Here is a 12,327-nt window from a genome sequence, read left to right as displayed (position 1 = left end):
TAATTATATATTTATTTTAATAATAAAATAAATTATGTAATATTATAAATTATTAATTTCAATAAATATATAAATTATATCATATAGTCTTATCAATCATTTCACATAGCAACAACAATGTTTAGACATAATTTTACCAAACGCTTAACAAGCTATAATAAACTTTCATTATCAATTGATAGCAATCATTATTACTTAATAGCTATCAACAGTTAAACCAAATATGTCCTAAATAAATATGTAACACTTTTAAAACAATTTCTACTTTAGAGTTGATATAAATTGTTGTGGTTTGGTATTCTATCAACTCTGTATAAGCTATCAACTAATTTTTACTAATCATTTTGGTTCACCTACTTGAATACTTATCAGTTATTAGTTATATATAACAAATGAATCAAATAGCCTTAAAAAATCATTAATCATTTAATATTTGTTATGTGTTATAGATTTGGTTTAGCTACTAAATATAGTTGATAGATAATACGCATCTAAACAGTCAAATTAAAGTGTGATAATTTTTTTTTCTAAAATAGCTAATATCTAATAGATAGCTAATATCTAATAGATAGCTAATAGAGCGTTCATCATTAGCTCTAAAATAGGAGACGTTCGTGAATTATTGTGTAATTATTTTATTATTTAACAGAAATAACTTCTATCAATTTTTGTCTTTGATTGCATTTTATTTTGTAAAGGCCAATTATAGAAAAAATACCAAACGATTTGAGTCGATTTACATTTATATTTATAACTTCAATTTATGTGTAAACTAACCAAATCTGAAAGATTTTTCACAATTGTATCTAGAGGGGTGAAATTAAATTTGAAAAATTAATGATAAATTACAATATAGTACTTAAAATTTTATTTGATTAACAAATATAAGTTTTGGATATAATCATGATTTAACATAAACGTTTGGCCTTTTTAATCCATTGATTAAACTTTATATTTAAAAAGAAAATATATTTTATATTAATTTTTAATTGAGATTTTATACTAAAAAATATTTTTATTAATTAAAATTAACGTAATTATCTTTTGAATAAAGTCAAATAAATACATATATTCAAATATAAAATATAAAATAAGTTCATAACTTTTTTATAAAGTAATTTTGAAAAAAATATAAAATATAAAATGTATCTCACATGAATTATAATATTCATAAAATAAAATGTATATTTTATATATAGTTTGCTTTAATTAACACATATATTTTATTTAATAGATGATATAATTCATGATAAATTGAGTTAAAAAAATTTTTTTTATTAAATTTCTGAAAAACCTATTAATGAGTTTAAATTTTAATTGAAGAAAAATAAAAGAAAAATCAATTTATATGGATACATTCTTTTCAGTTATATATTATTTTCAAAATTGCTTTAAATTGTGGTGAAAAAAAAATTATGGTGAAAACACTTTGTAAAAAATATTTTATATTTAGATACATAGATTTATTTTGTTTGATTAAGAGATAATTATGTTAATTTCAATTAACAAAAATATTTTTTTATAAAATTTTAATTAAAAATAAATATAAAATATATTTTATTTTTAATATAAAATTTAATCAATTAACTAAAAAAGTCAAACGTTTGCGTTAAAATGTGATTATATTTAAAATTTTTATTTATTAATTAAATAAAAATTTAAATATTATATTATAATTTTTCATTAAGTTTTTAAATTTAATTTCATTTCTCTTAATATAATTAAAAAAAATTTTAAAAATTTAATTAATTTACACAAATTAAGATTATTAATATAAATATAAATTTTAGTATTTTTCATACGACTGTCCTTTTGTAAAAGATATTTTTGGGCTGCTTCCTTATATATGGCCCACACTCATCCATCGTTTAGTATATTTCATACGACTGGCCTTTCGTAAAAGATATTTTTGCGGCTGCTTCCTTTCATATGGCCCACACTCATCCATCGTTTAGTATATTTCATGCAAAAGGCCTTTCGTAAAAGATATTTTTGGGCTGCTCCCTTTCATGGGACCCGCACTCATCCACCGTCAGGAGTTGCTAGTGCCATTACTTGCTTGGGAAGGCACGTGTGTGTATATATATATATATATATTAAATTATTTAAATTTATTTATTTAATAAAACAAATTATATAATATATATTTTTATCAATTATTTTATATATAATATTAATAATTAAATATAATTTTACTAAATACTTAATATAAATTAATTATTATTAATTATTCATTTATAATAATAATTATTAATTATTAATTATTAATTATTAATTATTAATTATATTTGACATTAAATCAAATATACTTATAAAACACAACTTGATAAATAAATTTAATTAAAAAAACCAAGAAAAGGTAAAAAAAAATTTTGCTTCATAAATTTTAACCCTACGATTTCATATTCTTGTTACAATCCCAATATGGCAATTTTCTTTTTTTTTTTTTTAAAATACTTTTCAAAAAATAGTTTACCAAACAAATTAAGCTGTAAATTAATATGAATTGTTCTATTTATAATTATGATTAGGTTTATAATAAGTCAATTTTTTTTAAACGAATGGAGAAAGTCTGAATAGTTTTTTTTTTACTTTTAAGGTATAAGAAATAAAAATATTTTGAATTCAACTTTTTTAATTTACCTATTTTAAAAATTTTTTTGCATAAAACTATATATTCAAAATCTCTAATTTTTTATGAACTCATTAACTTAGATTATTAAAAAAAAAATTTTAATTGAATAACAACTCTCAAAATTTGCAACAAAATAAAAACCCCATTGATTTTTTAGTGTATTTTTCTTTTTATAAATTTTCTAATTAAAACCTTAAATACATGGTTTACCTAAAGGAAATGAGTTGAATTTTCTTTATTGGTTGATTTTTAAACTAATAATGAAATTTATACTTATACACTTTATTTTTAAAAATTGAATTAAATTGTTTTTAAATTTTAAAAATATAAAAGCTAATCCTTTTATTACATTTTAATCCCTACTATTTAAGTTAAGTAACTTTTGATTGTTCTTTTTTTAGGTAAAATAATATTTTAGTCTCATCTTTTATTTTTCCTAAATTAAAAATTAGCATTATTTGAAAATTAAAGGACAAAAATATTATTTAAAGCAAAATTTTAGAAATTATTTGAAAATTAAAGGACAAAAATGTTATTTAAAACAAAATTTTAGAAATTGAAGTATTTTAATTATACAAGTAAAGTGTTATAAAATTTAAAAACTGAGTACTTTTGAACTCATGTTTAAAATAATAGAACTATCTCCATTTCTTAAAAATAAATTATATTTTAATAATTATATAAGAATTGAGGACTCATTGTCTTAGCATTTTGGAGGGGCATGGCCAAGACAGTAGCGAAGGGCCCAGCCATAACTGGAGTGAACTATTTTCACTACCATACAATTTTAAGACAATTGTTTCCTAGCCTGAAAAGGATAAAAATAAATTATTTTAAAGTAACAGTAGTTTCTTTTTCTTTTCCCTTTGCTTTTCTTATGAAAAAAACAACACCAGATCGAGACAGAGTCACAGAGAAACTCCGTCAATCACTTAGTTGGGTGGACCCAACATATGCCAAGGACACCATTTCACAAAAATGACAATTTTCTTCCCATGATTCCTGTAAGAACATAATAGTAGACGGAGCTACAAGAGAGAGCGATGGAAGTGAATTCGATTTTCCTTCTTTCGCTCTTTCTTTTCTCAATATTTCCTTTATTATTATTAATAAAAGGGAAAAGACTAGCAATTCTAATCAAAATATTTATGTAAGTTAAAACGGATGCGATAATAAAATAAAATAGAGAAGGTATAATATTTACGAGATATAATATAAGTTTATATTCACGAATAAAAGGAATAAAAAATTCATTAATAAATTGAAAACTGATATATGAGCAAGAGAATAAGAGTGCAATTCTCAAAACTTTTAACCCAAATACACCTGAAGTCGCTCGACGTGTATCACTCAGATGGTTGCTTCATATCTCTCAAAATTCTATTTACCCATTACAACTCTCTTTTATATAATACTTTTCAACAACTTAGAAAGAGAAGTCAAGCATTGAAAATATCACAAGTAATAAAAGCTTTTCAAAGATGGTTGATATTTCCATCAACTTTCACGTATTTTGAAAAAGATTAGTTAAACGTTTTTCATAAATAACCATAATTTTCAATATTCAAATCTTATCATCTGCATATTCAAGCTACAAATTTCGACAATTAATGCTCTGTTCTTAATTATTTTTTTTAAATATAGATATATTGTGATTATAATAAATTGAGTCTAAAATAACAATGTGAATGATAAAAGCAAAAACGAACAATAATAATAATAATAATATATTTACAGAGCTAAAATATTATTATGTTAAAAAATATAGTAGCAGTGAACAAAATAATAAATTAAATATTATAAAATGTGAAATCATTTAGAATAGTCTGGGAAGAAAAAATATTAAAAATAAAGATATAAAAGGAAAAAAAAAAAAGAAAAGGGATGAGGATGAAAAAAATAAAGTTAAAATAAAATCTGTACTTTAAATTTGTGTGGATAAAGAATCAAATTGTTTAATGGTTAAAATACGTGTTCTTTAGTCTCTCTTTACTTGATTTGCTTCTTTAGATTTCATAATTTATTTTTTTAACAAGATTAAAGCTAAATTCCTCTTTGATTACTTTCTATTATATATTAAAAAATAATTGCTAAAAAATTTATTATATATTCACTTGTAAATAATTTTCATGACTTAAAAAGTAGCACATTCTTTTTTGATATGCTATATATGATAGTAGAAATAAATTGTTAGGAAGTGCTTAATGTCATGTTATAAGATGTTAAGGATTAGTCCGAATTTAGTAAGATTATTTTCTATTGTAATTTTTTTTTTAAAAAAATCTTAATTGTTTTAAAAAGTTTTAATACCTGTTAAAAATGCTCACCACCTTCAAAAAGAAGATAAAATTATTTTAAAATACCTTGTATTGTATTTAATTGGTTATCGATAGGTGAAGTTCGGTAATTCATTAAGTATACTACGGGATCATGTTATGCCTTATAGAGGGGTAAGGTATGACATATAAAGTGTGTCTTCCAAAATCTTCAGGTGTATGTAAAGAGGTATAAATGTCAGATGAGCAGCAGCAATATTTAAAGACCTTAATAACTCAATTAAACAACACAAATCAAATTCTAATAGTTTTTTATTTTTATTTTTGTCTTTCATTTTCCAAGTTTTTTCATCTAGTTTCAAGTCTTATATTTTCTTTGCAATCAATCAATCAAAACATTCCAATTCAGTAGGGCTGAGCAGAATTCGGTTCAAACCGAAAAACCGAACCGAATCGAGTCAATTCGGTTCAATCGGTTCGGTTTTAAAATTAAATCGGTTCGGTTTGGTTTTACATTATAAAAAATTTCGGTTATTTCAGTTCGGTTCGGTTTTGAAGAGAAAAAAATCGGTTAAACCGAACCGAACCGAATAGTAATTGTATAGTCAAATCAAACTAAATCGAACCGAATTGATTTTTGATTTGATTTATTTTATGAAAAATTTATGAATTATATTTAATTATATATATATATATATATTAATTGTTTAATTTCATTGATTAATGGTTATTAGGTTCAAACCAAAGTTAAAATTAGACCAAATAACTTAAAAATCAAGTCTAAATTAAAAAATCAATTAAAAATCAAACCGATCTGTTTAAACCGAACCGAACCGAAATAGAGTGATTCGGTTCGATTCGATTTTTCACCCACTTCGGTTCAGTTCGGTTTCTAAAATTCACGGTCCGATTTTTATAATTCAATTCGGTTCGGTTCGGTTCGGTTTGAATCGAATGCTTACCCCTACATTTCAGTTCACTTACTTTCGATTACTTTTGAGATTGACAAAGTTACATACAATAAGGTTAGTTCCCACAGTCGTTTGATCCTAGAAATCAGAGCGCAAATCAAATGATATACTCAGTATTTGGCACGCCCATAAATTATAGACTATGAGATAGCTGAGATTATTTTTTAAGTGAGACAATAACATTATTTTTAATTATTTTAGTTTATATGAAATTTAAAATAATTTAGATGTAAATTATTTGTTTCAATCGGATGATTTGAATGATATGACTTTCAAATTAATTGATGTAAATTGATTTGATTAATTTACATTTTAACTCATATTAAATTAGTTAATAAGTTTTAAAAATAATATTTTTACCTCAAAATCTAGCCATAAAAATTATTTAAACTTAATCTAAATTTTTCAATGATAATTCAACAAAAAAATTTAAATTAATTTACAATTTAGATATTTTATTTAAAGAAAATTACTGGAGTAAAATTTTTTTTCTATTCTTGAGTTGTTGGGTTCAAATGCTAGGTTATGATTTTTGGTATTTTTAGTTAAGGGTGAGTATTCAGTTTAAATCAAATCGAATTGGACCGAAACGTTAAATTCGAATTAATTGGAATCATGAATTTTACAAACCGAATCAAACCGAACTAAACAATTAAAAAAACTGAACTAAATTGAACCGCATTAATTTGGTTCAGTTCAATTCGATTCAGTTGGTTTCTCATTCTACAATTCCAATTTCATATTCAATATCACAGGCATCACAAACACAAATACCAATTATATAGATTCAATTTATTCTTAAATTTACAGTTTCAAGAAACAAGAAATTTCAACAAATAACAGCCATATAGATTTATATTTGCAATTTCATAATACCATCACCATACAAATTGAATTTAAATAAATAAAAAAAAATCTATTACCAAATTTTAATAAACAAACCCTAAACATAACAATTAAGAATTCAAATAAACAAACTGCAAATATACCCAAAAAATACGTTGAAGAAGAATTAACTTGTGTACAGATCGATGTTGAAAACCCAACAAAGTAAAATCAAGAATGTCTTTTGAATACCCAAATCATCAAATTCAAAAGACATTTTGATTTTGCCCTTTTGGGATTTGAGGATGAAGACTGAAAATGAAGCTCATGCATGAAGACCAAACAGTATTGTCGTGTGTTTATGGTGCTACATGCGAAGAAGAAGAAGAAAAATAAGTGTGAGATGGTCGCGTCGCTTGGTGATGGTGATGGTGATGGTGATGGTGATAGAGCAATAAGAAGAAGAAAGAAGAAGGTGATAGTGTCGGTGTTGTGATTTACAGAGAGAAGAAGGGCAAAGGCAGCTAGAATGGGAAAAAAAGAAAAGAGGTTGATTAGGGTTTATTAAAATGTTATATATATTCTGTCCCAAAACCCAACATTTTAAGGAGAGGAAAAGAAATCGATTTGATTCGATTTTTGTGAATTTTTCACTCTAATAATCAAACCAAACTAAAAAATTAAAAATATTTAAAACTTAAAATCGATTTGGCTTGATTCAATTTTTCGATTTGAAACAAAGATTGCATAGCCCTATTTTTAGTTGCTGAGTTTATCGTGGATGTTCTTGATGTTCTTAAATATCTATTTTTTAATTTTTATTTTAATTAAAATAAATAATTTTTTTATATTTAAAAATTAAAATTTTATTATTAAAAATATAATATTTTACGAGGACATGATTAATTTAGATTTAAAAGCAAAATTTAGAAATTAATTTAGTCAAAACGTTAATTACCTTTTAGAATAATATGAAGCATATTTGAATTTTATTTCATTTTTATATCATTTTCTCTCTTTCTTATCACTCATAGATCATCTCTCCTCTTTTTTTATCATAAATTTAATTAAAATTTATTGAAATATGTTGAAATATCTTATAAATTAATAACAAGAGAATCTCTAATTTAAATCCAATCACTTGTCTCATCACCTTCTAATTTCCACAAACGGGAATAACTTAATAGGTGAGAATAACTTAAAAATATATTGATAAATTACTTAATAGATATTTTAATGGAAAAGTAGGTTTTATCTTTTTTTTTTTTAATTTATATTAATTAAGTTGAATTTCAAGAGAAATTAGGCATAAAAACTGTGGACACTTTTATTAAATTAAAAATGTAAGTACTTTTATTGAGCAAAGACTGTATATATTTAAATGATAATGTAATACAATAAATAAAAAGAAAAAGAAAAAAATTTAATACATTCTATAATGCAATTCATTTCTTAAACTGAATTTTTGAAATATATTTATTACATTTACGTTTGGATAATTATAACATATTTATTTCTTTTACAATCTATTTGTATTGTTGTCAAATTCAAACTCAATTAATACAAAACGACGAAGATAATCTCAACTAAATTTGTCCTTCATTAATTTTTTAATATATATATATATATATATATATATATATATATATATATATATATATATATATATATATATATATGAAATTGTAATGTATAATAAATTTTGTCAAAATTAATTTAATAATATTAGTAGATTTTTAAAAATTATAATTAATCATATATAAATAATAATTTCAAAAAAAAATTTAAAATAAATTATTTGGTACCATCTTAATACAAAAAATAAGATATCATTACTATTTGATAAAAAATTATCTACAATAGGAAGATATTTACCTATTTTTTCTTAATTAATTGTATTTATTTAATCTATTAGTTAATATTAAAATAAAGATTATTAAGAAATACGTTAAAATTAATATTGCCAAGAAATGCAGATGGAGGAGTGAATCTTCTCTTTGATTTTATCTTATTAATTACACTAAAAAATACAACAAAATTAAATTAAATATACAAATAATTATTATCATCGTATAGTATTCCAGGAAAGGTCTTACAATTTACAGCAACATATTTTCAAAGGCTGAAGCTTGAGCCTTGTAAAAAGATACATTTTTGGAGATCACTTACTTCCTCTCTGTACCTTTCTTTAAAATTCAAAAAAAAAAAAAAAAAAAAAAAAAAACATGAAAGGTGATAATTATAAAATGTAGTTTAAACTAACACCTTGATATTATGAATGGCACCAGAGAAAAGGCAGCATCTGTTAATTCCATTTTCACCCCTTTCAAGGTCTTAATTGTAAGTTCAATATTAAATATGTGTAAAATTATTTGCCTATTAGGGCATAGCATGACTCTCTTGCAACAATTGCATGATGTATTTGTTCAATAGCGAAAAAAACTAAATATAAGAATCACATGTTTATATCTAAAAACAGCTTTAATATAACTTTGATTTTATCTTATCATTAATATTTAAATAAATATTGCTGAGGAATACATGGCAAGGGATGAACTTTCGATTTAATTTTATCTTATTAATTACATTTATTTAACTTATTATTTAATATTAAAATAATTATTGCTAAAAAATACATGAAAGGGGTAAACCTTCTCTTCGAATTCATCTTAATTAATTGAACTAACATTGCCAAGAAAAGTATTAAAATTAAATTGAATATTTATGAATCTACCTACAAATTAAATTAATGCGCACAAATTTAACTCTATTAAAATTTAAAAAAACATAAAAATTTTCATCTTAATTAATTGAACTAAAATTGCCAAGAAAAGCATTAGAATTAAATTGTATATTTATGAATCTACCTACAAATTACATTAATACGCACAAACTTAACTCTATTAAAATTTAAAAAAATATAAAATTTTTAAAAGTCTCTTTACTAGATGCAACATATGGAGAATTTTTTGGGTTAATACCAAAGAAATGTATATATTAATATAATTTTTTTTATTTTTAATTCATTAAAATTTTTTAAAAATTCATTAAAAATGTTTAAATAGAAAATCTTAAAATTTTCTTTGTTTTGGCTTTAATATAAGTATATAAATGTGATAATTCCTTTAGTTAAAAAATTTAATTTTTCAAAAATAAAAAAAATGATGTTATTGATATCTAAATCAATGCTGAGGAATTTTTTAATATTGAAGTTTAAAAATATCTAAGTGCTTTAAGAACATTATTAATGATGATGAGAGAAATTAACTGGTCATTTTTTACATACCATACATTTTATGTTTCTTTTATTTCTTTATTTTTTATTAGATATGTGACACCCCTTATTCATCTATAGTGAAGCCGAGCAAGGCGTGTCACATTCGGTGCCGGAGCACCCCATCTTGTCTTGTTGTGTACAATATTAATTTAAATTTCATTTATTCATATTTGTCCATGTGTGGAATTTTTTTTTGTCACATTTCATTTTTATGGAGACCCGGACAGAGCCTCCTCTGTTTTTATTAGTGTATAGCGGGTTTCACTATTTACTTGCTAAAAACAGTTTATATCCATTTCATACTTTTATATATTACATCATTGCTCATATCAATTTCCCATGCATCATATCATATCATTACTCATATAATTTTCAAGAAAACATATTTCATTTATTCATATAAAATTTATATACAATAATTTACAAATTATGTACAATCCCAAAATTTAATTATATGTCTCAAAATAATTTACATCATTTACTTATATACAATGATCAAAAAGCAAATCTAAAATACATGGGCCCTACCAAAATGGACTGCTGAGATGACAACCTACACTGTAGCAGATCTGATCAAAATCCTATCTAGGCACTACTGCTGCTGCTGCTGGTCTCCCATATCTACGCATGGTAAGAACCAACGTGCTAAGCATATTGCTTAGTGCTGCATAAATTGAAATAAAAATAACTAAATAATTAAAAAAATTATTCTATATATAACTTTATAAAGAAATATAGATTTCATGAATTTGAAGCCTTTTACATGTTTATAAAACTTTGGAAGCAATTGAGTTAATCATGGTTTTTTCTGTTCATTTATGCCATGTTCAGTTTTATTACTCATATCTATAATATCTTCATGTAATTATTTAAAATTTAAAACTTATTACTCATATCTATACCCAAGTAACCTATTACAGACTGTAAAGATTGGATACATGGGAGTATACAAGTTAGATATTTATATGTCTATCATATATACATCGGTCATATCAGGCACAAGGCCAGCGAGCAGGCATAAAGTTAGAAATAAAATCAAGCACAATGGCCAGTGGGCAGGCATAAAGCCTGAAGAACAACCATATCAGACATATGTTATCTGTCAATTATCATTCCTGTGGGCAGTACTGCAATCTGTAGTCCCTAATTGGTATACCAATCGATCTATGCTATATACATAAGTCTAGGTATACTTTGGGCAAGGTAGTACTATTAAGTACTTATTGTTTCATTATTTCATATTGTGTACTAATTGTATTTCATAGCATTTTCATGTCACTTGTAATGGGAAAACATAAGTCCCAAATATATAATAACATCTCATATATGTTCATCAACTCATGTAGGATGAATAACATTTACAACTTAGGTCATTTTGTAAAGGATTTCATGAATTCAGAATTAGTATCTTAATTTCACCTAGCCAATTGGTCAAGTTGTAGTTACTGTTTGACTACACTTTCTTCATGGAAGTTGTTCCTCTACGTCTTATCTTTGTTTTTATTTTTGAATCATGTCATTTGGAGATTTAGAACTCAAGTTATAGTCAAATTACCATAACTGGTTCATCGGTTCTTTCTGGTTCCAAAATCAGGCAGATTCTAGAGTCAATCTTTGCCTAGTCATTTAGGCATGCTACAATCAATTTTAAGCCTAATGTTCTTCATATAAGTTGCTACCCTATGTCTTAAGGTCACTCAAGTTCAAGAATCATAATTTTTCAAGTTATGTAGGGTGAGTTATAGTCAATTATCTAACCTAAACTCATGAGCCCTGTGCCTTCAGGAATTCAGATTCAGGTCAGTGTCTTTGATTCCCATTTTAGGGTTCCTACACTCAAAATTTGGAGAAAGTTCCTATGTCAAAGTTGGAGCCCTGTATCTTAGGTTTTCAAAATAGTTTGGCTCATCCCATTTTAAATTTCCTAATGGGAGATATGATATGAAGACTGTTAAGGGTCAAGTGGCTAATTGGTTCAATTTCAGGCTTTAGGATACTGACTTATTCTAACAATTTGGCCAAGTTCCATTAGGTTCTAGGTTTTGGTCAAAATACCAAAATTGTAGTTCTAGGTCTTATAGAGATTTTAGCTTTGGTTTCACTGCATTTTCAATTTTTTGGACCAAGTTATGGCATTTTTGCCAAATTTGATCGGATAGGTTCAATGTCCAGAATTTCTGGGTAGTTTTGGTTCTGGTAGTTTTGACAAGCTAACTTTGGTTAGCAGTTTGATTTGGTTATGATCAGAATTTGGGTTTCTATTCTTATGAAAGTTGTTCTACTATGTCTAAGCTTTCCATGGGTTCAAGAATCAGGTCATTCTGACCTTTCTAGAGTAAGTTA

This window comes from Hevea brasiliensis, chromosome 11 (assembly GCF_030052815.1).
Source record: "Hevea brasiliensis isolate MT/VB/25A 57/8 chromosome 11, ASM3005281v1, whole genome shotgun sequence".
Lineage (NCBI taxonomy): Eukaryota > Viridiplantae > Streptophyta > Magnoliopsida > Malpighiales > Euphorbiaceae > Hevea > Hevea brasiliensis.
The sequence above is the reverse complement of the archived record's forward strand: the minus strand, read 5'-3'. Positions refer to the sequence as shown.